The following is a 24,819-nucleotide window of genomic DNA, read 5'->3' as shown; positions in this document are numbered from 1 at the left end:
AAGCGAGCGGCCTGAGCGCTCGCTTCCCCCCGTCTCCGGTGTCCCGGGTGTCTCCGGCGAGTGGGGCAGCCCCTGGAGCCCTGGCCTTGGCGCCCCCGCCCCCAGCCAGGGCTTAGGTGAACTTGGGGTGGGGTGAGCGTGCGTGCGTGCGTGTGTGGGTATGGGGGGGGCGACTGGGAACGCACTGTTTTCTTTCCCAGTTTGATATTAGCAACTGGGTTTTACTTTAAGACCGGCTTTGCTCACTGCTGGGGTTGGGAGGGGGCGATCTTTTCCCATCACTCACATCTTTGTTCATTGTTCACTGAGTGGAAGGCAGGCGACTTAAAGAGACGAAAGAGAGGAAAAAAGGGGGGGAGAGAAAGAGGAAAAAGAGGGGGAGCAAGAAGAGGGAAGGACGGGAGGCGTGGGGGAAGGCGCCCCCGCCCTCGCCCGGGTCGGGCTGGACGGTGAAACAGTAAACCCGCGCACGGAGGGTCGCCGGGAAAGTGGACATTACCGCTTTAATTAACTTCGAGATGCTCCGGCGGCGGGACCTGGCGTAGCCGTGACGCGCCCGCATAAATCTGCCCGGCCCGGGGCTGCTCCGAGAACTCGTACAGTAGCCGCGTCAGATCCAGCGCGCGCCTCCCAGTCCGGAGCCCATTTGCATAATTGGTTTTTTTTTTTTTTTTTTTTTTTGCCTCCTTCTTCCTCCCTGAAACTTGTTTGAAAACCCAAGTGAACACCGCGAAGACCTGCACGCTCCAAAGCGAGTGCCAAGTAAGTGCCCTGGCGTGGCCTCGGCGCGCCCCGAGGTTAGCGCGCAAAGCCGGCCAGCGAGGTGCCCGGAGCCGCGCGCTGCCGGCGGGCCTCGGCTGCGGGCTGCTCGCTGGCGGGAGGACTGCGGCCGCGGGCTCCGGGGCTCCCGGCTGGCAGCTCGCAGAACTTTTTCTTCTCTGTCTCCCGACTTCTCGGGCCAGGTGAGGTGTTTGGGCCACGCGTGTACCTGTCGCGAGACTCGGGAGGCTACCTTTGGTGCGCGGTGGAGTTGGGCATCTCGGGTCCTGGGCGAGTAGTCGGTCCCCGCCGCCGTGGAGGGCAGAGCTGCGAGGGAGCGAGGGAGCGAGCGGGGCCGGCTGCTCGTCGCGCCGCGCCGCGGAGGCAGCTCGTCGCCAAATGCTTCCCCCATTATTCTAAGGTTTGTGTCTCTGGCTGTGCGTGTGTGTGTGTGTGTGTGTGTGTGTGTGTGTGTGTGTGATCGGCTGTGCTTTAAAAAGAAAAGCAGCCAAAACAAGAGCAGGAAGGGCTTCTCCCTAAGCTTGCCCCCCCATTTCCCCAGCATCATTTATTTCTGTTGCTCAAAGGAGAGAGTGCAGAGCCTCTTTGCTAGACAGGGTCACCGAGAGATTGACAGCTCTGTTGGAAATGCCGTAAATGCTATAGCCAAAATGTAGCTGCATTAATAAAATACCAACCCTGGCCTGTCGAGGAAAGTGGTTTTATAGTATCCTTAATTTTATTAAAAATATATAATATATTATTAGTATTATTTACAGTGTTCAGAACCTGAGGGAAAGTCGAATAGCTTGAGAGAAAACTGTAACCCTAGTTCCTGTTTGCCTAGAAACTTGTTGGGGGCTGGGCCCACCACCCTGCCTGGAAAGGGTAGGGACTCAGCTTCCAGCCTGGGGAGTCACAGGGGGGCGCCCCCGGCAGCCCTCTGGCCTCTGCTTATGGAGAAGCAGGGCTTCTGGCTGAAGGCTGCTTTAGTTATGATGTCATTCTGATAGCAGAGTGCAAATGTCTCCTGATTCCACCATTAACCGCCTGGCTGATTTGCTTGGTAATGATAGCACTGACGTCCAGCGCCTTGACAAATGCAGGCCTGCAGAGCCCTAGGAATTAACTTTTCCCCCCACTGAGGAGGGAGTGAGCTGCCAGAAGTCTCACCACTGGGCCCTTGCCTTTGAACTTTGTCCCGTTTCAGTCCAGGCACTGACATGCGTGACAGGCCCCTGGACCCAGAGACCCCTGTTGTCCTATAGTTTGGAAAACTTTTAGAAGGCTTTCATTTCCGGAACACCTCTAATCTGGCAAAACTTGAATCCAGTTGTGACCAGGCAGAGAGATGGGATCTGATGGATGGCCAGGACCCCAGGTATCTCTGGAAGAGGGAATTGTGACATCTGCTTCCTACCTTCAGTCCCTTAACTGTGACTTTATGTTAATATCACTGCAAGTAAACCGGATTTAGTGTGGATTTTTAAATAGTGTACAATGATTTAAGATTTCTTTTGATTTACTGTTCAAATGAAATTTGCATAAATGTGATGAAAATGAACTTAACATCTGGGCATATGAAAAAAGGTTAGTACCTCATATGTCATCTGCAGAGAAAGTCTCTAAAATGCTTTCACCCTAAACTGGGTTCGGGGAGACAGTTCTTGGAGACATAAATGCTAATTATGGAAAACCTGGAGAAAGTGCTTTCGATAAATTTGCATTCTCTTGGACCACTGCTCTGAAAACCCATCTTGTTCTGTGCCTGGAGTGCTTAACTTCTGAGCAGGCTTGAGATGTTCACAACTCAGCAAGTTAACTGCTGGCCGGGGCTATCTGCACGGAAGGCTTCGGGCAGGCAGGGAGCGACAGTCATGCTGCTCTGGTCCGAGCCGGAGGCCAGTAACCCCTATAATGGGACAGGACAGGGAGGTGGCCGGGATGGGCAGCCCTACTAACCACAGTTACCCATTGGGTCCCGAAGGCAGTGCTGAGATGTGGAATCACTGCCTACTCAGCCCCAGAAAGCGGAGCGATTAGGCTGTCTGCTCTGCCTTAGGTAACCAAAGAAATTTCCATCAGCGCAGACCTATAAAATCCACAAGCCCATTCAAATGAACTCTGAACTCCATCTTACTTTTTGAGCAAGACAAGCTTATCTCTGGCATAAGGAAATCAGAGTTAAACAGCCTTCCCCAGACGTGGTTGCCTTTTGCTCAAAAGTTGGCTATGAATGGCACAGGTGTTTTTAAAGTGCCTTGAATGGAGGGAAAGAAAGACAGCAGTGATACGAGAATATAGATGAACTTTTTTTTTTTTAGACGAGGATCATAAAAGAAGAAAGCAAATAGATTTATTTTTCCAGTTTGAATGAGGACAATTATAGCTTTTTAACATCTTTGGATTTAGTGTTTTTAATAAGCCTTTTAAGTAAGCTGAAATATCAGCTTGTATTTTGTTCTCAGCATTATTTAAAGTCAGACTTGACGCAAGTTTAGCAAGAGAAGTGAGCTTTGTCCGGGTCAACTTTTGTCCGTGCTGAGGACAGAAGTCCCAGAACATCTCTTCCAGAACCTAGAGCAGGTGAGTGCCCCTGCTCTATCCTGGCTCCAGGGAGGCCTTAGATTTGGGCTGGAAGGACACTTGTGGTCAGGTGGCCTTCTCAGGCTGTGAAGGCTGGATGGTGAAGTCTGAAAGCAAGGCACGAGTTCACTGGCATTGGAGAGACTCCCTTCTGCTAAGAAGGACTCGGAAGCAGGGGCTTTCTCTGTAAAACCACAGCTGCCCTCACACTGGCATGCTCCCTCCTGGGTGTGCATGGCAGGACATCGGGGCGGGGGGACGGGGAAAGAAGCTGTCCCAGCTCTGGGGTGGGGTGGAAGGCTCTGCCTGACTGCGGGGGCTCACTGTGTGTCTTACCTTGTTGAGTGGTACCTGGTTGGGAGCTGTTGGGAGAGAGGTCTTTTGTCAAGGAGACTCAGGTCTAGACTGTCTGGGCCACCCTTAGTAGCACTGAGTGCCCTTAAGCACTCAAGCAGCCAGCTACCCTTAAGCAGCCGAGCTACGCTAGGGAGTCCTGCGCGCAGTCAGACTGAGGTCTTAGTTGTGGTGATGCTGGGGTGTGTACGTGTGTGTGTGCTTGTGGCATGGGCTTCCGTGTGCATGCATGGGCTAGGCAGGGTGTTATCTGCTTGAATCACCTGTAACGGCTTGATTTCCTTCTTGCCCACAGCTGTGTTACTCAAGGCCGATGAGTGAGCTGGTGAGGCTGTGTGTGCAGCGGAGGGGAGCATAGGTCCTCAGGGTGTAGACCCTGGGGAATACAGGCCACTTTCTCTAGATTCCTTACCCTACCCATTTTTTCCCCCCATATAAGGGCAGACATGGATGGAAGCTGGGCTACTCAGCAAGCCACCCAGCTTGGGTCTCCACGGTGCCTGGGGGTGGCAGGGGGGCCTTCCTGCCCAATTTACGCCATCCACAGGCTTCCGTTGACTTTCTGCTATGGGGTTTGGTGGTGCGGAGATCAGGGCTGGTCTTAGCTGGCTCTGTTGGCTGTTTGAGGATCCCCCTCACCAACTTTCACTTTTCAAAATCATTGTAGATCTCTGGTCTTTCTCTTGTAATGGAGTTTTGCAATGGCAAAGGACATTGAGTACTTGGCTTTTAGTAGCTTCTCAGCCCGCTGGAGGTCAGGTTTATCAGCCTGAAGAGACAAGATTCAGGGGGAGACCTTTGGTGGAATTTGCTAGACTAACCTGAGTGTTGTTTTTCTAGACCTTCGAGGGCTTCTCCACAGTGGCACTGTGGGCATTACCCACTTGTGGGAGTCTGTCCCGTGCGTTGTAGGAGTTTAGCAGCACCTCTGACCTTTTCCTAGATGCCATTAGCACCTCCCGGTTGTGACCATGACACATGTCACCAGACATTTCCATGTGTCCCCTGGGGGGAAATCAGGCTCCTTTCCCAGGCCTTCCACGTGCCAGGCCTTGTCCTGGCCATCCCGGAGCACAGGGAGTGTTCACACTCAGAGAGAGCTCAGGATGGGGGGGAGAGTGATACGTCCCAGGGCCCTGAGACAGCAGGAAGTTGGGCCCTGCACCAAACAGGGGCGCCTATGGGATCTGAGAAGAGGGAGGACTTCTGCCGTGGAGGAATCATGGGTGGAGGGTATCTGGAGCGAAGGTGTGGGGCTCAACTCTCTTTTTACATCAGCTGTACCCTGAAAATGGCCCTGTGGGTGAGAGCTATGGTTCTGGGCCCCCTGAATGCCATATGCAAACCAAGAAGTGCAAAGTAACAGTTTTTGGTCTCAGAGTTGAGGCTGGGCGCCCTGCTTGTGGGATGAGGATCATGGGTTTGTTTGTTTTTGTTTTTTAGTTTTTTAGTTTTTTTTTTTTTTGTGAGCACTTACTATGTGGTAGGCATGGGTTTTAAATACTTTCCTCATTTAATCCTTACAACCTCTCTATGAGAACAGGTGCTATATTTGTCCCAACTTTCAGGAAGGAAACCTCAGGCAGTGAGAGGGGTGGGCGGTGGCTGTAGGAATACAGTCTGTCTCCAGAATGGGCAGGGTTCACCCCTCCACTGCAGCCGAGCATCTCCCCTTCCTGGACGCGCACTCACAGCAGGACCCCTGGGATGTGATCACTGACCCAAGAAGGCTGTCCACAGCCTTCTGACACCAGGCTAGGGGGCTTCATGGGCAGGAAGGGAAGGTTCTGGCCAGCCAAGGCAAGCCTTCTTTCTTTGAGGGGCAGGGGCCTCCAGGTTCATGGCAGCAGGGACATCGTGAGGATGCTTTGAGGGGCATTGAGAGGTGCAGGAAGGAAAACCAGTTTGTAGGGTTTTCGCCCCTCCTCTACCTACCTATTCTTACTCTGTAGCTTTACAATGAGAAAATTAAGTGCCATTTTGACACAGGAAAAATGATCACCGTAGGCTTGAGCTGACATTAACCTGCAAGTTTTCTATCAACGCATTATAGCTTTGATTACCTGAGCTGTGTTTAGCTGGGTCTTTCATTACCGAGGTGGGCTTGGCTCTTGCTTCTCCCTCTCCCTGCTGATTCTTCCACCCCTCATACTGGTCTGCCAGCTCCCCACTGCTGCACTCCACCTTTTCCATCCATCGGCGACCATCAGCCTCCCTCATGATTTTTTAGCTTTTTGTTGTTTTGTTACCGAATTACACATGCACACAGACTCTTGACGCAGGATGGAGTAGCCCTATTTAGGTTGGAAAGCCAACCCATAGAGTCCCTCAAATCGAGATTAATCACAGAAATGCCCATTCAGCCTTAATTATAATGATGTTCTCACTTGCACATCTGAGGTTCCCACGTAATTCCCATAGATTTGGATGGGATTTTGGCTCATGGAAGGGCTAGATTGTCGGGCCCTCGGGGGTTTTCTGTAATTCAGTAAGCATTTATGCCTGTCGTTTCTGGGCATCTGTGGAAGGGGGGTCTGGGGCACCTCCGTGTAGGTGTGCAGAGGTGACCAGAGCATCAGCACCTGTGCACGGTGCCTCCCGCCAGGCCCTGCGTTCTGCGCCTTGCATGCGTTATCGTCTTGAGTTCTTCCAACAACCCTGTAAAGGGCATCCCTCCGCACTTTGACCAGCGGGCAAACTGGGGAGCGTGACACTTGTTGCAGCCACCAGGCTCCAGCAAGGCCAAGAGAGGATTTGAAGCCAGCAGGACTAACCTGGGAGATGGTGCCGTGTACGTAGTCTGCGCTCCTGCCTCCCCCTACAACACCCCGCGTGGACGGTGACAGAATCGTCCTTTCTGGGCCTCTTCAACTAGCCTCCCATGTGGAAGTTAAAAATGTACCCTGGGACCTGCGACTGGGAGAACATATGCATTGTCGTAAATTTGTTTTCAAGAGGAAGAAAATATTTGGAAACTGTACCAGCTAAACTACCAGCTCCAGAGAAGCAAACAGATCCCAGAATGTGTTCATATTATATATAAAATTCCATGTCTTTGAATAGTTCGATTGTTTAATTTTACCTTTCAAAATAGCTAAAAACATTTCTTCCTTCCTGGATAGAGAAAAAAGTGGCATAGGCATTTTTTTTTGTTCTTAAAAAAAATCTCATTCTCTTTTAAAATCTATTAAAGTCAAGTCAGGCAAAGCCTTCCAAATTATTACAGAAAGGCTGTCATTTCTGTGAAGCCTATTGAAGGGGGTGGGCCATCTTATTGAAATTACAGCTAAAGTGCTTTAATTATTTTGCTTCCTCGGCCAGGGCTCCCAGTTTGGGGGTTGTAATCTGTGGACGCCAAGTGGTTATTTCAGCAGCCTTGAATCTGCACCGAGCCGAGAGCATCTCACTGCTGAAACATGGCTGGATGTGCTAATTACACTCGGTGCAGGATTCTCGCAGTAGCTGAGAAACTTTACGCACAAACGTTTCCACCCGAAAGGGGCAGCGCCGGTGGGCGGCAACCCAGCTCCCAAAGCCCGAGAGGAGTTCAAAAGGTGGAAAAGTGTAGTGTGGGAACGCGGGGAGGGAGCAAAGCAGCCACATGCGGACATGAAAGGATTTAATCTGCACAGCCGAACCTCTGATGGTGGAGGGCCGCCCGAGGCCAAGGCCGCTGGTCCTCGAGGCCACTCCTCTCGCTGAGCCCTACCCGCCACTCCGGACTTGGACTTGGACTTGGACTTGGAGCTCGGAGCCTTCGGAAGCCGCAGGCGGGCCTGGAGCTCTCGCGGACTTCAGATGCTCCATTTCTTAAGCAAAACGCCAGACACTCTGTCTGCAATTCTTTTCTGAGATCATTGACTTGACAACTTAATATCTGTTTTCTGTGTGTTTTTTTGTTTTGTTTTGTTTCGGTCTCCCCCCCCCCCAATTTCTTTTCAGCTGTGTCACCCTTTGCACACACATTCTGGAAGTATGTCGGGAGAGCTTTTGTTGAAGTTTGCTGGTGGGGGGGTGCATGGGAATTTAGTTCCGTTTAAAATTCTCATCTAGCATATTTTGGGGGCAGAAGAAATCGAAGACATGCAAACATTCACATCATCTGGAAATGTGTTGATTAGGGCTGTAAGGGACCATGCCCCCTTTAGCAAGTGCTGCCACCCCAAGGAAGACACAGTGGTTTTCTGAGTGCGTGACAAATGAGGGACTCATCCAGGGTCTGGTCATCTGATAGGCATTTCCCATGACAATGCTTCTGTGACGTAGGAAGTGGTGATACGTCCTGTCTTTGGGGGGATGTGTATGCTGTGCCTGTTGGTATGTTTACTCTTGAGTGATGGCTGTCTGGTGAGGTCAAGTCCTATATTCCAGATATTCGAGGATGTTCCATTTTTTCCAAGCCTTCCCGGAAGAAATGGCTGCATTTTGACACAGTGCCCTTTTATCTCAACGATACCAGCCACTTGCAGCTCAGGTTTCCCCCTCACATCTCAAAAGGTGGACAGGAGCTAGACCTGTGTGTGTGAGATGTTCCTCAGGCACTGCTTGCCCTGCCGGCATTAGGAGCCTGGCTGCTCAGGTGAAAAATACCAGGCCCACATGTGTGGACCTTGAAGACGACGGGNGGGGGGGGGGGGGGGGGGGGGGGGTGGGGGCTGCGGTTTGCTGTTAAGAAAACTTTTTCTCCCTTTGCATGATAATATTGCTGAGATAGAAATCATGTAATTCTTGTGTGTGATCTCCAAATACCACCTTCAATAAAATAATTTGTTCATTGATCTAAAGAATGAGTGGTTTCCAGCTGCTTCGTTCCTCAGGACAGACTTTGGAGTTGGAATCTGCCTCTGTGACTCACTGCTGGTGGAGGTTGGCCTCCTGCGGAGGTCATTGTGAAGGGGCCAGGTGGCCTGGGGAGGCTGGGGGGTAGAGTGCTTATTTCTCTAGGAATCAGAGGGCTGAGCAGAATCCATTGCAAAATTCTAATATGGTAATTTGCACTTGCCCATCATCTCCATCTCGAAGGCAGGCAGATCGAATCGTTGCTGGACTGGGGAGCCAAGGGCACCCTCCTTTTATTAATCTCTATCATCAGCCAGCCCTTAACCCTTAGATTAACTCAAGGAAATGTTGTACCTTTTTCCACTTACTCTATCATTGCTTCTGAAGAAGGAGAGTCTAAAGAGGAAATTCTTTATGTGCTTTTTATTTGCTAATTAAATGTTTTTGCAAGGGTTACATCGTACATGCATTGCTTGATATATCAATATCTATAGGTTAGGTTTTTTTGCATAATTTAATTTTTAGAGCTGCTCCCATCCTCATTCCATGATTAAGATGTTTATTTCATTGAGCTGGAAACATCAAGTCTGTAAATGAGGAAGAGCTGGAAGCATTTTTTTGTTTGTTTTGTTTTTAAGCAGTGTGACACAGTGATGTAGAGCTCAGAACCAGTCAGATGGGGCCAGGTTCGACCCCTGCTTCCCCACGGATGAGCTCTCTGTGAGCAGGACATTGCTTTCCTTAAGCCTCAGTTTTCTCATCAGTAGAATTGGAATAATTCCTCCCTCATTGCGTCATCAGGATTAAAAGAGGACATGATTAATTAATGAGGCTGGAGACCAGCTATTCAACAAATGGCCAGCTCCTAGTAGTGCTTGTTTTATACATTTTGTTAAATATTTTAGAAATGGAAACCCCACCAGAAAGTGTGGGCATCAGTCATTCGCATAGCCTTGCTGAGAAGTGTCTTTCCTCCTTTGTTTCCCTGGCCGGCCTTTGGAGTTATTTACCCGGGGATCAATAAGTATCAGCTGATTGATTTCCTATATGTTTCAGAAGATGCATCTTAAGGGGTCAGCTGAGTTCATGGAGGGGCACGGGGTGGGGGTGGGGTTTGTCACTAAACAAACATTCTCACTCCAATCCATGAAATGTTAGCACCATGTTTCCAGGCTGCACACACACACACACACACACACACACACACACGCACGCCCCTATCGGTTGCTGGGATCTTGGTGGGAACGTGATGGGTGTTGCTCTTTATCCTTGCCCTGGACCAAAGCCAAAAACCCCAAGGAGGCATTGTCACTCATCCATCCATTCATTCATTCATTCATTCTTTTACAAAGTATGTATTAAGTGCATTCTGGGTCTTAGGCAAGATGCGTGCTGTGAACAGGAGCAGAATCACTTTGGAGCTGTTATATCAATAAAAGTGAAAGTGAAGGCACTGATGATTTCTCAGGCTCCAGGTTCCAGGTTAACACGTGTGTGTGTGTGTGTGTGTGTGTGTGTGTGAGAGAGAGAGAGAGAGAGAGAGAGAGAGAGACTCACCTAATTTGCGTCCAGGCATACAATCCCATGCTGATTTCACGGGAGCCTGATGCTAAAGCATGAAGTATAAAATTGAGCTGAACTTCCGGCCACTGCATTCAGGATGGGTCACCCACGAGAGAGGTGGGGAGTTGAACATAACTCTTTTACTTTTTCCCTCAGGGGAAAAGGTAGAATTTGGGGTTGACTTTCCTTCACCGGAAGGGATCCCAAATCTGTGACAAAAGGAAAATGCCAGCCATCGTTCGAAAGTAAAGAATACCCTAGTGATGTTATATTAAGAAGCAAGATCCCATCTTCCTGGGGGAAATTTGAAACCAAGATCGGGTCCTATAAATAAACTGCTAGCATTTATTGAGTGCTTATTACAGGAGTGGCCTTGGCCTTAAAATGCAAGATATCATTTAATTTAATCCTTCCAACATCCTCTGCCTTGGGATGGAGACAGGGAGGCCTATCCACGGGGGGTGACTTGCCCAGCACCATGCAGTTGGTTGATGGTAATGCTGGGTTCTCTGAATGGCACTTGGGCCTGTGACATGTGGGCCGCATGTGCCCTTTGGACTGGGTCTCTTGGCACCTGGCCTGGACCTCCTCTGAAAGGAGGGTTTTCAGGAACAGATACAGCAGTTGGAAAATCAAGGCTCATGAGACCAACAGACTTGTTTCAGTTGCAAAGATTCTACCATACTCATTCCTTGGTCCCTGAAGGGTGAGCCTTGTTCTGATCATTTCTGAGTGTAGGAATCACGTCTTCTTGAGGTGGACGAGTAGATGGTGGGAGCAGAGCCCATGGGAGGTGGGTCTCCTACCGCCCTTGCTTCTTCACGTCACTCGGCAGCACCACCAAGCTCTGTGGTTCATTCTCTCAAACTCATTCATCCTGCAGATACTCACCGTGCTAGGGGCTGAGGACCTGGCATCCGTACTTCCTGACTGGAGAGAGACACAAGTGTATTTCCATCTCAATCATCACCATGAAGACTATGGTCCCTGCCCACACAGGGACACCTGGTGTTTGTATTTGATGCAGGTGTCCTGGCTGTGCGAGGGGGTTCTCACCACCCAGCTCTTTCTTGGGGGTCCTGGAGAGGAAGAGGACGGGGAGGGGGTGCTCCTTTTTGACTCGGTGGCCAGTGGTGTTCTTGGAGGACTAAGGGTGAGAAGGGGCCAGCAAAGCAAAGTTTGGGGAAAATGTCCAGGCAGAGGGAACAGCAGGTGCCATATCCCTAAGCTTGGAAAGATCTGGTGGCTTGAGAATAAAGAAGTCCAGTGTGACGGGAGCAGGGTGTGCCTTGCTCCCCAGAGAATGGTGCAGTCTTCCTTCTTTGTACGGGAAGGAGAAGTCTTCCAGTTGGGCTGACCTCCGGTCTGCTGTGAGCACAGCCTGTGGAGGGGCACTTCCTGCTGGGGCGTGTCCAGTGGCTGCTGGGGCCTTAAAGCCCATATCTTCCTTTAGGTGGTCTCCCTCTGTGGCCCTGCATCCATTCTTCTTCCTATATGAATCATTAACATTCATTCATTCATTCATTCATTCATTCTACGAATATCCACTGAGTGGCTACTCTGTGCCAGGCACATAGAACAGCTAGAAATTAAAGTTAGCTGCAAAGATAAAGAATGATACCATGCTCTTCCCTTACCTTCTAGTTTCTGTTGAGATTCTTGAGTAGTTCTTTGGTGCCTAGCTCCCCTCTGCCTTCCTTCCCCCCCTCCCCTTTTGGGGTGTCCCTTGACTGGACAGTTCTCTTATACGTTGCTTGGTTATACTTGTTCATATTTCATGCACTCAGAGGAGAGAGGACACATCTTGAGTTTGACATCGGCAGCTCAAATTTCCTGTTTCCTTGCATGGCTGTGGGAGTTTGACACATTCCCTTCCATCCCTTTCCATCCTGTGTACCGAGCCGCAGCGCCTCCGCCAGGTGACAGGTGGTGTGGGGGGCGCTGAGCACAGGGGTGAGGAGGACACACTCTGGAGCGGGGCTCCTGCCCACACAGGGACACCTTGAGTTTATATTTGATGCAGGTGTCCTGGCTGTGTGAGGAGGTTCTCACCACTCAGCTCCTTCTTGGGGGTCCTGAACAACTTCCCCTTTCAGGAAAACTAGGTACTGGTTTCTGTCACCTGTAGGTCCAAAGAAGACTTTTGCCGTTCAACTTCAAAGTACACATTTTCATCTCACGCCTGGCCCCTTTGGTTCCTTACCTACATGATTTCAATGGCAACTTTTTAATTTAACTGAATTGAAAATTTTGGTGGAAAATGAAGAGTGTCCTGGCTTTTGGGATCCTGAACTTTTTTTCCCTTCATCATTTGGTTTTAAATGATTAAGTAAATTTCATTATATAACAGTAAACATTCCAAATAGTCTTGCATACATATCGTATTTCACATCATTGTAACTTCGATGTAAAATATTAAAATGTAAATGACTCGGTAGAAAAATTATGGAAGCAAGTGCATGACTTTCATTATACTTTCAGGAAAGTTGTTTAAATATTTGCCCTTCCTTAACCAAAATCTATCATGAATTAAGAGAACAAGTGTTTACGGGCACTACAAAAAAATAATGCTTTGGACTAGAGGAACAGAACTTGCTAAACAGGGTTTCCCCTAATTTTACCTGTTCGGTTCTAAATATATGTTGGCAGTTGTCCACCCGTCAATTTGATTATTGTCAAGTAAGCTATATAAGCATGAATATAATTATTTTTAATTTCTAAGCTTTAGTTGGAATGATATTTTTACCCAAGTATATAAATATAGATCTAAATTTATATATTTTATGAAATTTGAACCAACGATTTTTTCTTTTCCTCTTAAGAAATATTTCAGTCTATAGTGAAAATTGTCTGGGAAGCATTTGGTATTTTTAGTCCCTATCACGACTTTCCATGTGATTGTTCCATATTAATCTTGAAAAGTGACATGAGGTGGCTTTCCCATAATAAATAGAAAATAATGTAATAATAACAATGATAACTCTAATGGGAAAAATTATATTTTTCTCCAACTAAGAGAAGAGTGCCAACAATAGGTAGGATAAAATAAAGTCAATATTTTGACACTGCTCTATTATGTCTGGCTCATTAATTTGGAGAAAACTTCTCTCTTCAATCCTAAATCACAAATTGTCAACAAATAGTAGTTTTAACATCTACTCTCATTCCAGCGCAGTTAATGCTTTGCAAGTTATTTTTGGAGGAAAATGATTTTTGATTCCGCAGATGTATAGAGATCGCATTGTGTAAGTTTTTGTTTCAGGGAACAATGAAAAAGTTTTGCCATGCAATTTGTATTCAAGGGATTGTTCATTGCAAATTCCAATTGAGCACAATACTATATGGTTTTTCATAAAAACGAATATATATGTGTGCATATCTCTATGTGAATGTATGTGTGTGTGTGTGTGTGTGTGTACGGTTGTCCTGTTTTATCACACACACACACACACACACACTCTCTCTCTCTCAATGGCCATGTTCATTCATGTTTATTAATTTCACCGGAAGTTTCAGTTAGCTTTCTCTTCTTCTAGAAGAATTTAGAGTTTCTGATTTCGGAGTACCGATTGTCAGTTGACTAAGGTCAATGCTGGCACTTGGTCAAGCTCCTATTGACTGGGGTCACGTGATATAAGCGATTGATCTGCCTGAGACACAGGATTGCTAATTTCCCATTGTAACGGTCCTTTCTCCCTATCCCGTCCTGCAGTACCCCGCGTTCTTCCTGTAACATTTAGGGGTGGTCCGTGCCCCGCCCCCCGGGCTCTGTGCTGTTACAGTAAGGCCGAATTACAGCTCGCACTTGTGCAAAAAAGTATTTGTATCACCGCTGCCTGTCCTCCTTTGTTTTCCAGAGATCACAAAAGCCTGGGATTTAGAATAGCAGATAATAACACCCAGTGCGCATTATTGATGCTGCTTTAATTGTCTTATTGACAACTCACTTGAACTTGGAGAAGCATGCTAATATTTATCATCCTGTGAACTCATGTGCATTTTCTTGACTAAAGCCATAATTACAGAAGAATTTCAAAACTCGATGTCTGCCTGCAGCTGCCTCACCTTTCCTCTGTTTGGACAAAGGCTTCTAGACTGCTGCATCATGGGACAGCCTCAGCCGGCTCTCTTTGCTTGTTGCCCCTTGCAGTGTCCTTTGGATGCTTCTCCCTCAAGGGGTGATCTGGCTAGTTAACATCTTGACCAGCACCTGGCCAGGGAACGGGGCAGAGCTATGACCACCTGAGCAGACAGGGCAGTGCCATGCCGGCCTTGCATTACCCAGAGATTTTGTTTGCTAGAAGAGACCGGTGTTTCTTTCCTTTTGGGAAACGCCAGTGGAGAACATTAGAAAGATTTAGAATAGGCTGAAGCTAGGGTTGAGGCCACTGTGCAGCCCAGGAGGCCAAAATCCATATGAGGAGGGTTTTGATAAGCTCAGGCTGATGGATGGAGCCATCGTGGTCTAAGTGTGTCCACTTTGCTGTCCCCATCTCCCACCCTGCTGCCCCTGGTCCCCCTCTCGCCCAGCAGGAGCCTGAATAAGTGCCTCTTCTGTCCCATTGTCTCCCCTCCATTCCCTGGATGTAGGTGTCCTGGGACCCACTGGTCCCCGTCCCTCACTGGGACTCACTGGTCCCCATCCTTCACTGGGACCCTCTGATCCCCATCCCTCACTGGGACCCTCTGATCCCCATCCCTCACTGGGACCTTCTGGTCTCCATCCCACACTGGCCTCTTCTGCTCACTCCTTGGGTCTCACTCAGATGCCACCTCTTTAGAGAGGCCTTTGCTGGCCTCTGTCCTCCTCTGCCCTGCCCTGGTCACCTCCCACCTCATTGTCCTATTTCCTCCCTGGGATTTGTCTTTATTGGTTTCATCAACTGTTAGCCTGGGTGCCTGTTTGCCCTCCTCCACCAGCACTATACTCCCTAGTGCCAGGACCCTGGTGGTCTCCTTGAGGACCCTTCTGCCAGCACCTAGAACAGTGACTTGCAACAGCAGTAGATTAATACATATTTTTTTTGAAAGAATGCTGCTTTTCTAAAGAAAAATATGGATTTGGGATTTTGCCCTTGACCCTTTGAGAATAGTGTTGTGTCTTGCAATGAACTCTCCCCTGACACAGCCTTCGTTCCTTGTTGGAGATGGAAACTGCAGCTGTGGCTTTCTCCGGACTACCGAGAGGTTGCCATGATCTATCAGAGTTCATGTAGAAAATACATTAGTGTGATCGCCAGGTTTTTCTCCCCTCATGGGGGTACGGCTTAAACAAGGGTATTGCTTCTGGATGGAGTTGGGGCCACAGAGGCCTTTTGTCTCCAGCTATTTCCCTGCCCGTGCCACCTCATCCAAGGTTGGCCACACGGTCTCTGCGACGGGCCTCTCCCTTGACATCAGTACATCGGGCACGCAGAAGTCTCGTTGGGTTCTTTGTCACCGCTGAGAGCCAGCTGTGTGGGGCCCTGATTAACACAGACAGAGTTGTTAGTCGCTCGGCGTTGTCGTCTTTGGCAGCACTTGATGGGGGTCCCTGGGCAGAAGAGTCGTGAAGCCTGGAGAAGATGTCGTCTTGACTCCCTGATTGGTGAGGCGCTCATCTGACTGATGAGTGAGGTGGAGTAACCCCACTGGCTTCAACGAGACACTCGAATCACAGAGGATGATTGCAGAAGGGGAGAAAGGACTTTCAACCTAGGTCACATCCTGTTACCCAAGTGACTGCCGTCTTGGGGCGCTTGAAAATGCGGGTGCAGCTTGAAGAATCTCTTTTCCAAAAGCCTTGGAGACACTCATCTTCCTCCTCCTCCCCACAGGTCAACAGCAACCATGAATTCCTATAGACAGAGCAATATGGGAATGAATATCCCACACATCTTGATTTCCACCTGCCTGTTCTAGAAGATTCCTGCACCGTATAAAATTTCTTCCTTTGGTCCATATTATTTGTTTACTCTGTGAGCTAAATAGCAACTTATTTTCCCCGTGGACATCTTTTCTTCTGTGCGAGATTGCAAGCTCTCTGAGGACAGGGTCTTCCCTTGCCTTCCCTTAGCATGTCAGTGTCTGGCAGCCATTACGCTCCTCAATCCCTTCCCCCACAGGGTTTCTGACACCTGCAGGAGGGGTTCGGGATGGGAGAGGGATGTGATAAACCTTAATAAATGATTGATGAGGATTAGGAACCTGGGTCTTCTGAAAAGATGCAGAATCATTCCCCAGTGAATTATTCATGACTTACAGACCTCTTGGACTAAAAACTACTTGTTATCTAGTCGGTTGGTTTTTTCTTTTCTTTTCATTTCAATGAGTACTCATTTTGGCTAATTATATTTTAAAATAAAGACCATAGGACTCTACCAGGGGGACTTGAAACCGCTATTGCTTGAAGGCAGAACATTTTGGGCATGAAGCTCTCATCATGATTGGGTGTCTTGATCAGGTGAAAGGAGACATCCCTTGGTGTTCTGATTCTTGGTGATGACCTATTGTTCTTTGCCTCTTTAAGGAGGGGAGTTCCATCTCCCGATAGAAGTTGGGTGGAAGCTGGCTCTTCTAGTTTCCCATCAAGGCTTTGACATTGGCTGACTCATGTGTACCTCACCACCGTCTTCCTCCAGCTTCCTGCTCAGTTGCCGTGTTTCAACTACCTGATCGTGTGAACACAAATAAAATACATATTCAGCAGTGCCTGCCGTGGGTCTCCATGGTAGGCAGGTGTACAATTCAGAGTCAAATGTAGGATGGACGCAAAAGTCTGCATCCTGGCCGTTCATCAGTGAGTCACTTGGGCTAAGTCTGTTTTCCTATCCGTCAAATGAGGGGAGGTGAGCTTGACCAATGGCTCTCAAACTTTGGTAGACAAAGGAATAGTTTGGAGGCTTGTTAAACATTCCAACCTGGGGCCTCCACTCCGAGACTCCGGTTTTACAGCTGGTGCTGCTGTCCAGGGATGCCAGTTGGTCCTCGTGGCCCTTTCCAGTCCTGCCCGACAGTTTATGAAATGAAGGTGGAGAAGCAGTTAGTTATTAGCACACCGTCTTCCTTGCCTAAGTGGTTTTCTCTAGGTTGTCCTAAGTTGGCAACATTTTGCAAAAATCAGAAGAGTATTCCTGGCTACAATCACAGAGATAATTCCAGATACTTATCCTCCCGAGAAGCAGTCACTTTGCAGGGCAAGGTGACAGCATCAGAGAACCCCACTCTGGGCAATGGAAGTCCTGCAAATCCTTTATCTGACGTCAGTCCACTGAGGCTTTTTTCTGGTGTCCCCACACATCAACACTGGGCAGAACAGACCTGACTCTGTTCATGTAAGAACCACAGGTAGTGTGAGGGTGGAATCTTTGCTCTTGACTTGAAACCAAGTAGAAAATCGTAGAAGATGGAATTGCCATGATTCAAAACAGCCTCAACTGTGATTTTAAGAACGTGTGGTTTCAAACAGTACTAAACAAAATGCAAAACAACAACAAAAAAACACAAGCTTACAAAGTTTGGATGACTAATGAGCCTACGTGGTGGGGTTGGGGAAATGTTCTAGAAAAGTCTAGTTGCAGTGAGCATGTATGATGGGAAAGAGGCTTCTAACCTTTCACCTTATCTGCTGCTCATTCTGCAGGAGTTAGAAATACTCTTTATAACTCCCTAACGGAGCAAGTGGGGCTAGATGTTAGCAACAGTGCTCTGGGTACGCCTGACTTTTGACCTTGGCCAGCAGTGGTTCTGAGAAGCCATGGTTTCTGACACCTGTTAGATTTCCTCCTTTAAGGAAGACTCGAGGAAACGGATGTCTAGCCCTTTTGCTTTTTAGTAGCCTCCCGGCCCCAGAAGTTCGGTGACATTAAGCAGGAAGGACGATCACCACCAGGCACAGATTTCATATCAAATAAAAGAACTCAATTTGCTGCTGAATGTGGGTTTAACCTCTCCCAGGTCTTTGGCTGTGCATAATTAATGTATCGCTCAGCATTTGACTTTTGCGCTTTTCATACAGATTTAATCTTAAAGGATGCTCTGGGTCCTGAGCTCACAAAAGCATGTTCAACTTATTTTGTGGGTTTTTCCTTTGGGTCTGGGGGATGCCCTTGCCTGAGTTTTCCTGGAAAAGATGAGCTGTCTGGATCAAATACCCTTCTCCCTTCAACTCTTCAGCAAACATTGGTTGCGTGCCTAGCACTGTGCTTCCGCAGGCTTGGAAATGAATGCTGGAGTACAGTTGTGATGCTAAGAGCAGTACCAGTACTGATGGTGATGCTAATCGTCACAGAGGTACTAATACTAGAAATGGGGGGGGGAGAGGATGTTCCACGGGGACACACCTTACATGTAATGTCACATGTACTTCCTCACTGGATCTTCAAGAGTCCTGGGAGGTGGAGTCATCTGATTTCCCAAGCAAGGAACCTGGAGCTCCGAGTACCAAGTGATTAACCAAAACTGACACTCAGAGCAAGTGGCTGAGTCTGGGTGGAAATCCGCCATCCCTGCCCACAGGACCTCTCTCACTGTTTATTTCACGGCTGTGATTACTCAGATTTGGCCAAAGGAACAGAGGGGGAGTTTCTGGGTGCTCTGCACTGGCTTTCCTGTGCCTTCTTGGGGAGGGAAGGTGGAGGGCCAGGTGATGGCCAGGTGAGGGAGGTAGACGGTTCACGAAGCCACCAGGGCCTTTAGCCCCGGGAAGCATCTAGGGGAGTGACTGCCAAAAACTGAGTTCCTATTTATACCCCCTGCTAGGAACGTTTTGGGGGACATCCTTGCAATGGTTTCTTCTCTGCGCAACGACAAGCGCTTTCTGGATGTGCTCTCTTGCTAAGTAGACAAGATGTAAGAACATGTTTTCTATTGATTTTTAAAAGCAATTCAGGACCCGACTGGTAATAATAGGTGTGACCTGTACCGTTTTGCAGGCAGTCACAGCAGCTCGGAGCCTTGTTGTGCGACTCTGATGTTTGGGATGTGCATTCTTTGAAGATTACTTCTAAAGCAAGGCGTCCAAATCCTTAATTCACGATTCTGTCCATTCCTGTGGTGTTTACATTCCACCATGGCAGAAGATCAGTGTAAAGAAGAAAGAGGAAAATACACTTTTACAAAGGGCTTTCTTGCGCGGGCTTCCTTCAAAGACCGTACCCCTTCCCCTCTGGTGACGCTGAGGTCTCTGTTTCCTCTGCAGGGAACATATACATTAATGGGTGATTTAAAGGTTTGTCACATTGTTGTGACACATTCAGGCTGAGCTCGTGGGGCGCTGAGCCGCGAGTAGCAAGCACTGGTGGGATTTCAGGTGTTTGGGCATGTCTCTCTGGCATCTGTCCCCAGAGTGCTTTCATATATTTTGTGAAGGAGCGTGTTTTGCCCTTTGCTGCAGGTCGACTCTGAAAGGGTCTCGGGTAAAGTGGCTGGCGGAGCTGATGACTTTGGCCACCGCACAGCCCAGGGCTTTGCTGGGGCTGGGCGCTAAGACCGGGAAGATTCTGCTGCTTTGAGAAGTCTTTGAGCTTTGGAGTCTGTGGAGGGCTGGAGGGATGGGGACACAGGGCCAGGGGAGGCCTCTCGATTCGATTCCCCAGAGACCGAGTGGTCTATGGTTTCGTTCCTCTCCACGCTCTCCCTCTGCGTGATTCAGAGGCCCTAAAGGGCATAGTAACTATAAGGACAGAGTTTGTTTTGATTTTTCCAACTATAACTGTTTTGATGCTTTATTTGTTTGTTTGTTATTTATTTATTTAGTTTGTTTATTTATTTATTTATTTTTGGCGGAGGAGAGGGGGAAGCAGATACCAAGTCCCAAGTACTTTAAAATCCAATTTCGTTTTTTGTCGTCTCTGCATTTTGAGGGAGTCTCTCAAGGCACACAACCTCTGTCCATCATGCCACCCAGGGCTTTGGTTCATGGCCTCTCTGATGAACGTTTGGGGCCTGTCTGCTCCCCACCATCCCACAAGTCAGCAACGGCTTGTCTGTCAGTGGGGAACATGGGCTGCCTGATCCCAGAGCCTTCTCCGGGGAACCTGGGGTGGCAGGAATCGGGAGGGTCACAGTTCTCTATGAGGCCCCACGCCCACCGCTGGAGGCCCGCCAGCCAGATGCCGTTTCTGACGTGCTGCTCGGCACCCATGATGGTTTCTTCCCTTCATGAACTGGGCAATTATGAAGCGATGGTAAGAACGCAAGACGGGCTCCCAAACCCCATCTGGTTACGGGGGGTGCAAATGGTCTCAGGTAAAGGTTTAGGCTTTTGCATTTGTCAGTGCACTGGCTTTTTCTATAATATGCCGAGAAAGCAGAGCGTGAGTGGAAACACACAGATGTCCTCACAACCTCAACAGTTTGCTACCTCTTCCAGGCATAGTTTGGCCTTGAAATTTAAAAAAAAAATCATTGAATGCTCCACCTTTAAAAACAATTTCTATTCCCTTTAGGGAATTCCCCCTGACATTTTTGTCCATCTGGCCTTGGCTCTGGACCACACCACTGGTCTCCTATGGGCCTTGGGTGTCTCAGAGGAAGCTGGAGAAGGACTCCAGGGTGTGGAATAAGCAGGTGCATGTGCCGAGGGGTGGAGCCAGGAGGTTTTTGCCCCGTCCCATCTCCTTCATGCCAACCGCATCCTTAAGGCCCATGAAAATGGACTTCGGGACTCGTAGTTGTTTTCTGCCCACCTTGTGAAATAAGCTTAAGAGACAAGTGTCTCACTTTTTTGGGGGAGGGGGTAGATACAACTACAAGCAACCCATGTAGTCTGGGACACCTGGCACCGGAGCATCAACAATCAAGCATAAAGGTATCCCGAAAAGCAGGAACCTTTGCTTGCATGATGGTATGGCTGAGGTGTCGAGGTGGGCTGGGGACCAAGACAGGTAGTGTTTGGTCAGACCCCAGATACATCATCTTGGTAGTTTCCAAAGCATTTCATTGTGCCTACACAGGCAGAGCAGAAGAGAAATGATTCTCAACAGTGGGACTATTCAGAACGTATTTCATTATTTTAAAAAAGTTGCTGTGATTCTCGTAAAAGTAATTTAATTTTAATTCCATTTATTTTGTAGTACTTTAAAGAGGGTAGAGAGCATTTTGCGGTGATGATGATGGTGGTGGGGGTGGTGATGGGGGTGGGCAGTAGAGGGCTGGAAAGAGTGGCCATCAGTTCCTGCGTGATTCCTGCACCCAGGGCTCATTCCAGGTGGGACGTTTGCACTGTGGGCAGATCTTCCACCCTTGGGATTCCTCATTTGATCGGCCTCATAACCGCCGGGAGACCCTCCTCGTCAACTGTGGAGAGGGATCCTGGCTGGTGTTTCCAGAGGGCAGTATGGATGATAAATACTGTTAATATTCAGAAGCAAGAATTGATTTAAAAAATGTGCCTTTGATTCACTAATCTCTGGCATGGAGACATTTTTTGAAGTCTGTTGCTATAATTAGAATTCTATAAGCCATTTTATGTCTCTATCAAAATTTTAAAAGACATAGAAAATTTAAGGTTTTTTGGGGCTTATAATTCATCACATCAGTGCGAGTCATCTCGAAGCTGGGGCTTCAGTGTGGAGCAGTATTTTGGGGCCGCGGACTCGATCTGTCATCGGGGCCATATCGACAGCGGCCAGTCCCCCATCCTCGCACTATACTGCAGAGCTCAGATTTCAGGAATTGCTCAGGAATCATGTTTCTGCCTCGTTTTGATTTGTTCTTGCAGCTGACATGTGGGGTTAGATGATCGAGCAGAAGGGAACGATGGTGTCACTCGGAGCCTGTGCCTTCCCCACCTATTGGCTGTGCTTGTATGTGTCCTGCCTGGGCGAGGGTGGAAGGGAGAAGCAGGGAAGCTTGGTTTCTGGGGCCACGGCGGGGAGCGTGACCGCTTCCGCCGGGCTCAGGTGAGTCACGGCTGTGCTCCGAATTGGGCAATTTGTCGCATGTGGTCCACGAGCCCTGTGTGAGAGCCCTTCCTTAGTCATAGAGAAGGGGAACACGCGTCGCAAATAAAAACCTCATCAGATTTGTGAGTCAGAAAAGACGCTAATCCCAACCCGATGTTTAATTTCTACTTTTTTCCTTCCCAAAGCAGAAGCTCTTCCTGTTCTCAAAAAAAAAAAAAAATCAGTTTGCAAAAGAACTGATTTAACCACAATCGAAGGGGGGGGTGTGTCACCCTTGCACTACGACGATTAGCGTGAAGATGAGATGCACTTTAGTAGGGCTGAAACTTGTTCCTAACAGAATGTTAAATACTTAGTGAAAAGAAAGATTATGTCTATCTAGTTACACCATTCCTTGATATATGCTCCATGTCAGAGTGCCATTGTCTCCTGGGTAAAGACGGAGAGTTCAAATACCCACTATCTCTCCCCTGGTGCTACAAATGCTCCGCTTTGAAGTTTTTATAATCCATCTGTCATCTTCTAGCAAGGAGGGCACATGTTCTGTACCACTCAATTACAGAATTCTCCTTTGCCAGCTCCAATGAGACAGGAAAGAATGTTATGGGTGGTTGAGAGAAACTGTCAGATATACTAAATTCCTAGGATTCATATGGACGGTGTTATTTCAGGGTAGGAACACAGCCCGCCTATTGTTCGAGTGCCTTAGGGATACATTTGGTGTTGGGGTAGAGATCCTTTGATTTTTTTTCCCCCCCTCTTCCCGAGCGTTGTCTTAAATTTGATTGTTCTTGCTTGGGGAAAAAAAAAAATCACTGAAACCTCCTTTGGAATGTGGACCTTCAAATGTGGATTGAAAATGTGACATTTGTTTTAGCAAACAAGGAGTTGGTAACCCAACTGTGCAGAGATGGCGAAGTACCAGAGTGCTTTTTGTTTCTCTGGTTTCCCTTGATTGAAATAGGATTTTACTTGGTCTTGATAGAAGATGGTGACTAGATGCAGTCTGATCCCCATAGAAATAATTTTCATCATCGTATGAACCGAAAGCGTGAGCATTAAATGTTCTGCCATCTGGTGAGATCTGGGAAAGTTAGCCCCGGACTGAAAAGTCTTTAAAATGGGTTATTTTATTTAAAGACAATTTACCTTGGAGTGGTTAGTGTTGCTGGATAGCGTGTTAACTTCTCACTCATTGAGTCACGGGTGGTTAAATTCGTTGTCTTATGTGAAATGAGTTTGATGATCTCGGCTTAGCCTCTAGTGGGTATTAATTCACATTATGAAATATCCCAGAATAATTTAGCACCGTGTGGCATAATTTGCATTTTTACTCAAGATAGGGGCAATGATAGTGTCTGTGGATATAGTCTCGCTCTCTCTCTCTTCACTCAAAAGAGGACAGCTCTCCTTTGTGGCTTTCAGGGTAATCGTGGGGTTACTATTATTATTAATTTGGGGGGACCATATGGTTTAAGAGCTTGGGGGATGAGAATAAGACCTTCTAGCTTGGCACTAAAGTCTAACAAGAAATCTTTGCAGGGACATAATGACAGCTCTGACGGTCTAGGATTTCATGACCCTGCCCTGAGTTGGCGTGTCCTACACGCATGTGCAGTTTTGCCCAGAAGCACATACGTGAACGTACAGAACACATATCAGGGCACGCTCATTCAGGTTAGGGGACTCCTCGTCGCCCAGAGTTTGTAAAAGGGATCTTTTCCCTTTACAAAACAGGAAGGTTTTCCAGAAATGCAAGATACCATTACAGTAATTAATTTAGTGAAACTTCTTAAATCTGATCTTCTGTTCAAACTAATAATGGGAGGATGGGGGAGCTCGATGTCGTTAATTGAAATCTGGAGACAATAAAAAAATGTCTTTCTGCAACTTCAATACAGCAGTCTGGAACTGTCGGGTCAGGCTGTGAACCAATTTTCTTCTCATTACTTTTGATTTTGGAGTCAATACAAATTTCATCAGTGATTGTAGGGTGCAGATCCTCGTCTGCATGGACGCTGTCACGGGAGAATATGTGCGCTCGGCTTAAAGATTTACGGAAAAGCAGGGCTGGTGAGTCAGGGAAGGGGAGAAGGAAAATGCTGCTGGCAGCAGCCTCCCTGGCCGTGGCCTCCTGGCTCCGGCGGTGATTGGGATCAAGAGGAGACCCTGGCTGGGGGAGAGGGCAGGAGCCTCTGCAGGCCGGCCGGCCGGGCCGGTCACGGCCTCCGCTGTCCTGCTGCCTCCTGGGGCAGCTGCTCCTTTGCTCCCCCTTCCAGCCCTGTGTCTCCAGCCCATGTCTGTCTCTCTTCTCCTCCTTCCCTCCTCATCGCCCCATTTTACACGTGTGCTGAAAGTATTCCCGCAGCACGCAGAATTAAAGGCCCCCCAGAAAGTTAATTGTAGGGACGAGGGAAAAGAGGAGTCTCAACTTTGCAGGAGTTCGTGAAATTCTGGAAGCATCCCGGGGAAAGACATCTTTTGTGTGGGAATGGAGATCCTGGATGTCTCACCCGAGCCCTCATTTTTCCTGCCTCCGATTTGCATCTTAGCAAGTCATAGGATCAGCCCATCTATCATTAGGTATTGGCTTAATTGGACATTTTTTACAAGCCCAGTTTGCTATTTATGTTAAAAGCAATTCGCAGAAATGCCCTTTCTTCACGATTCGGTATTGGCAATAGCGATGTATGTTTAATCACATTTTCCATGAGTAATTATCTAATTCACATGATTACCAATATAAAACAGGAGAATAGAAGAGGGGCTCAACGCGGGCCGGCTTGGGTGGCGACACAGATACACAGAGAGACCCGGGTGAGGACGAATGTTTGCTGGCTCTGGTTTTCCTCTGTGATACTGTGGAGATTTTTATTAGCAACAGGAGCTCTCT

At 48.1% G+C, this 24,819-nt stretch overlaps 1 protein-coding gene across 18 annotated transcripts in view; it reads left to right on the top strand.

Annotated features, from left to right (window-relative positions):
- The window catches only part of ZNF536 (zinc finger protein 536), a 431,212-nt gene that overhangs the window by 3,020 nt on the left and 403,373 nt on the right, over positions 1 to 24,819 (top strand). For 5 of the 18 annotated variants that reach the window (XM_034638008.1, XM_034638020.1, XM_034638005.1 and 2 more), the window contains exons 1-2: positions 28 to 116; positions 722 to 1,180. The exons of 4 other annotated variants lie outside the window; for them this stretch is intronic. The gene's annotated coding sequence lies outside the window, so the exon portion shown is untranslated. Of the gene's footprint in view, positions 1 to 27; positions 117 to 721; positions 1,181 to 24,819 lie in introns of those variants that run through there. 9 more of the 18 variants (XM_034638015.1, XM_034638009.1, XM_034638016.1 and 6 more) reach the window with 7 other exon arrangements.

This window comes from Ailuropoda melanoleuca, chromosome 12, assembly GCF_002007445.2.
Source record: "Ailuropoda melanoleuca isolate Jingjing chromosome 12, ASM200744v2, whole genome shotgun sequence".
Lineage (NCBI taxonomy): Eukaryota > Metazoa > Chordata > Mammalia > Carnivora > Ursidae > Ailuropoda > Ailuropoda melanoleuca.
This window is presented reverse-complemented; position numbering and strand designations above follow the sequence as displayed.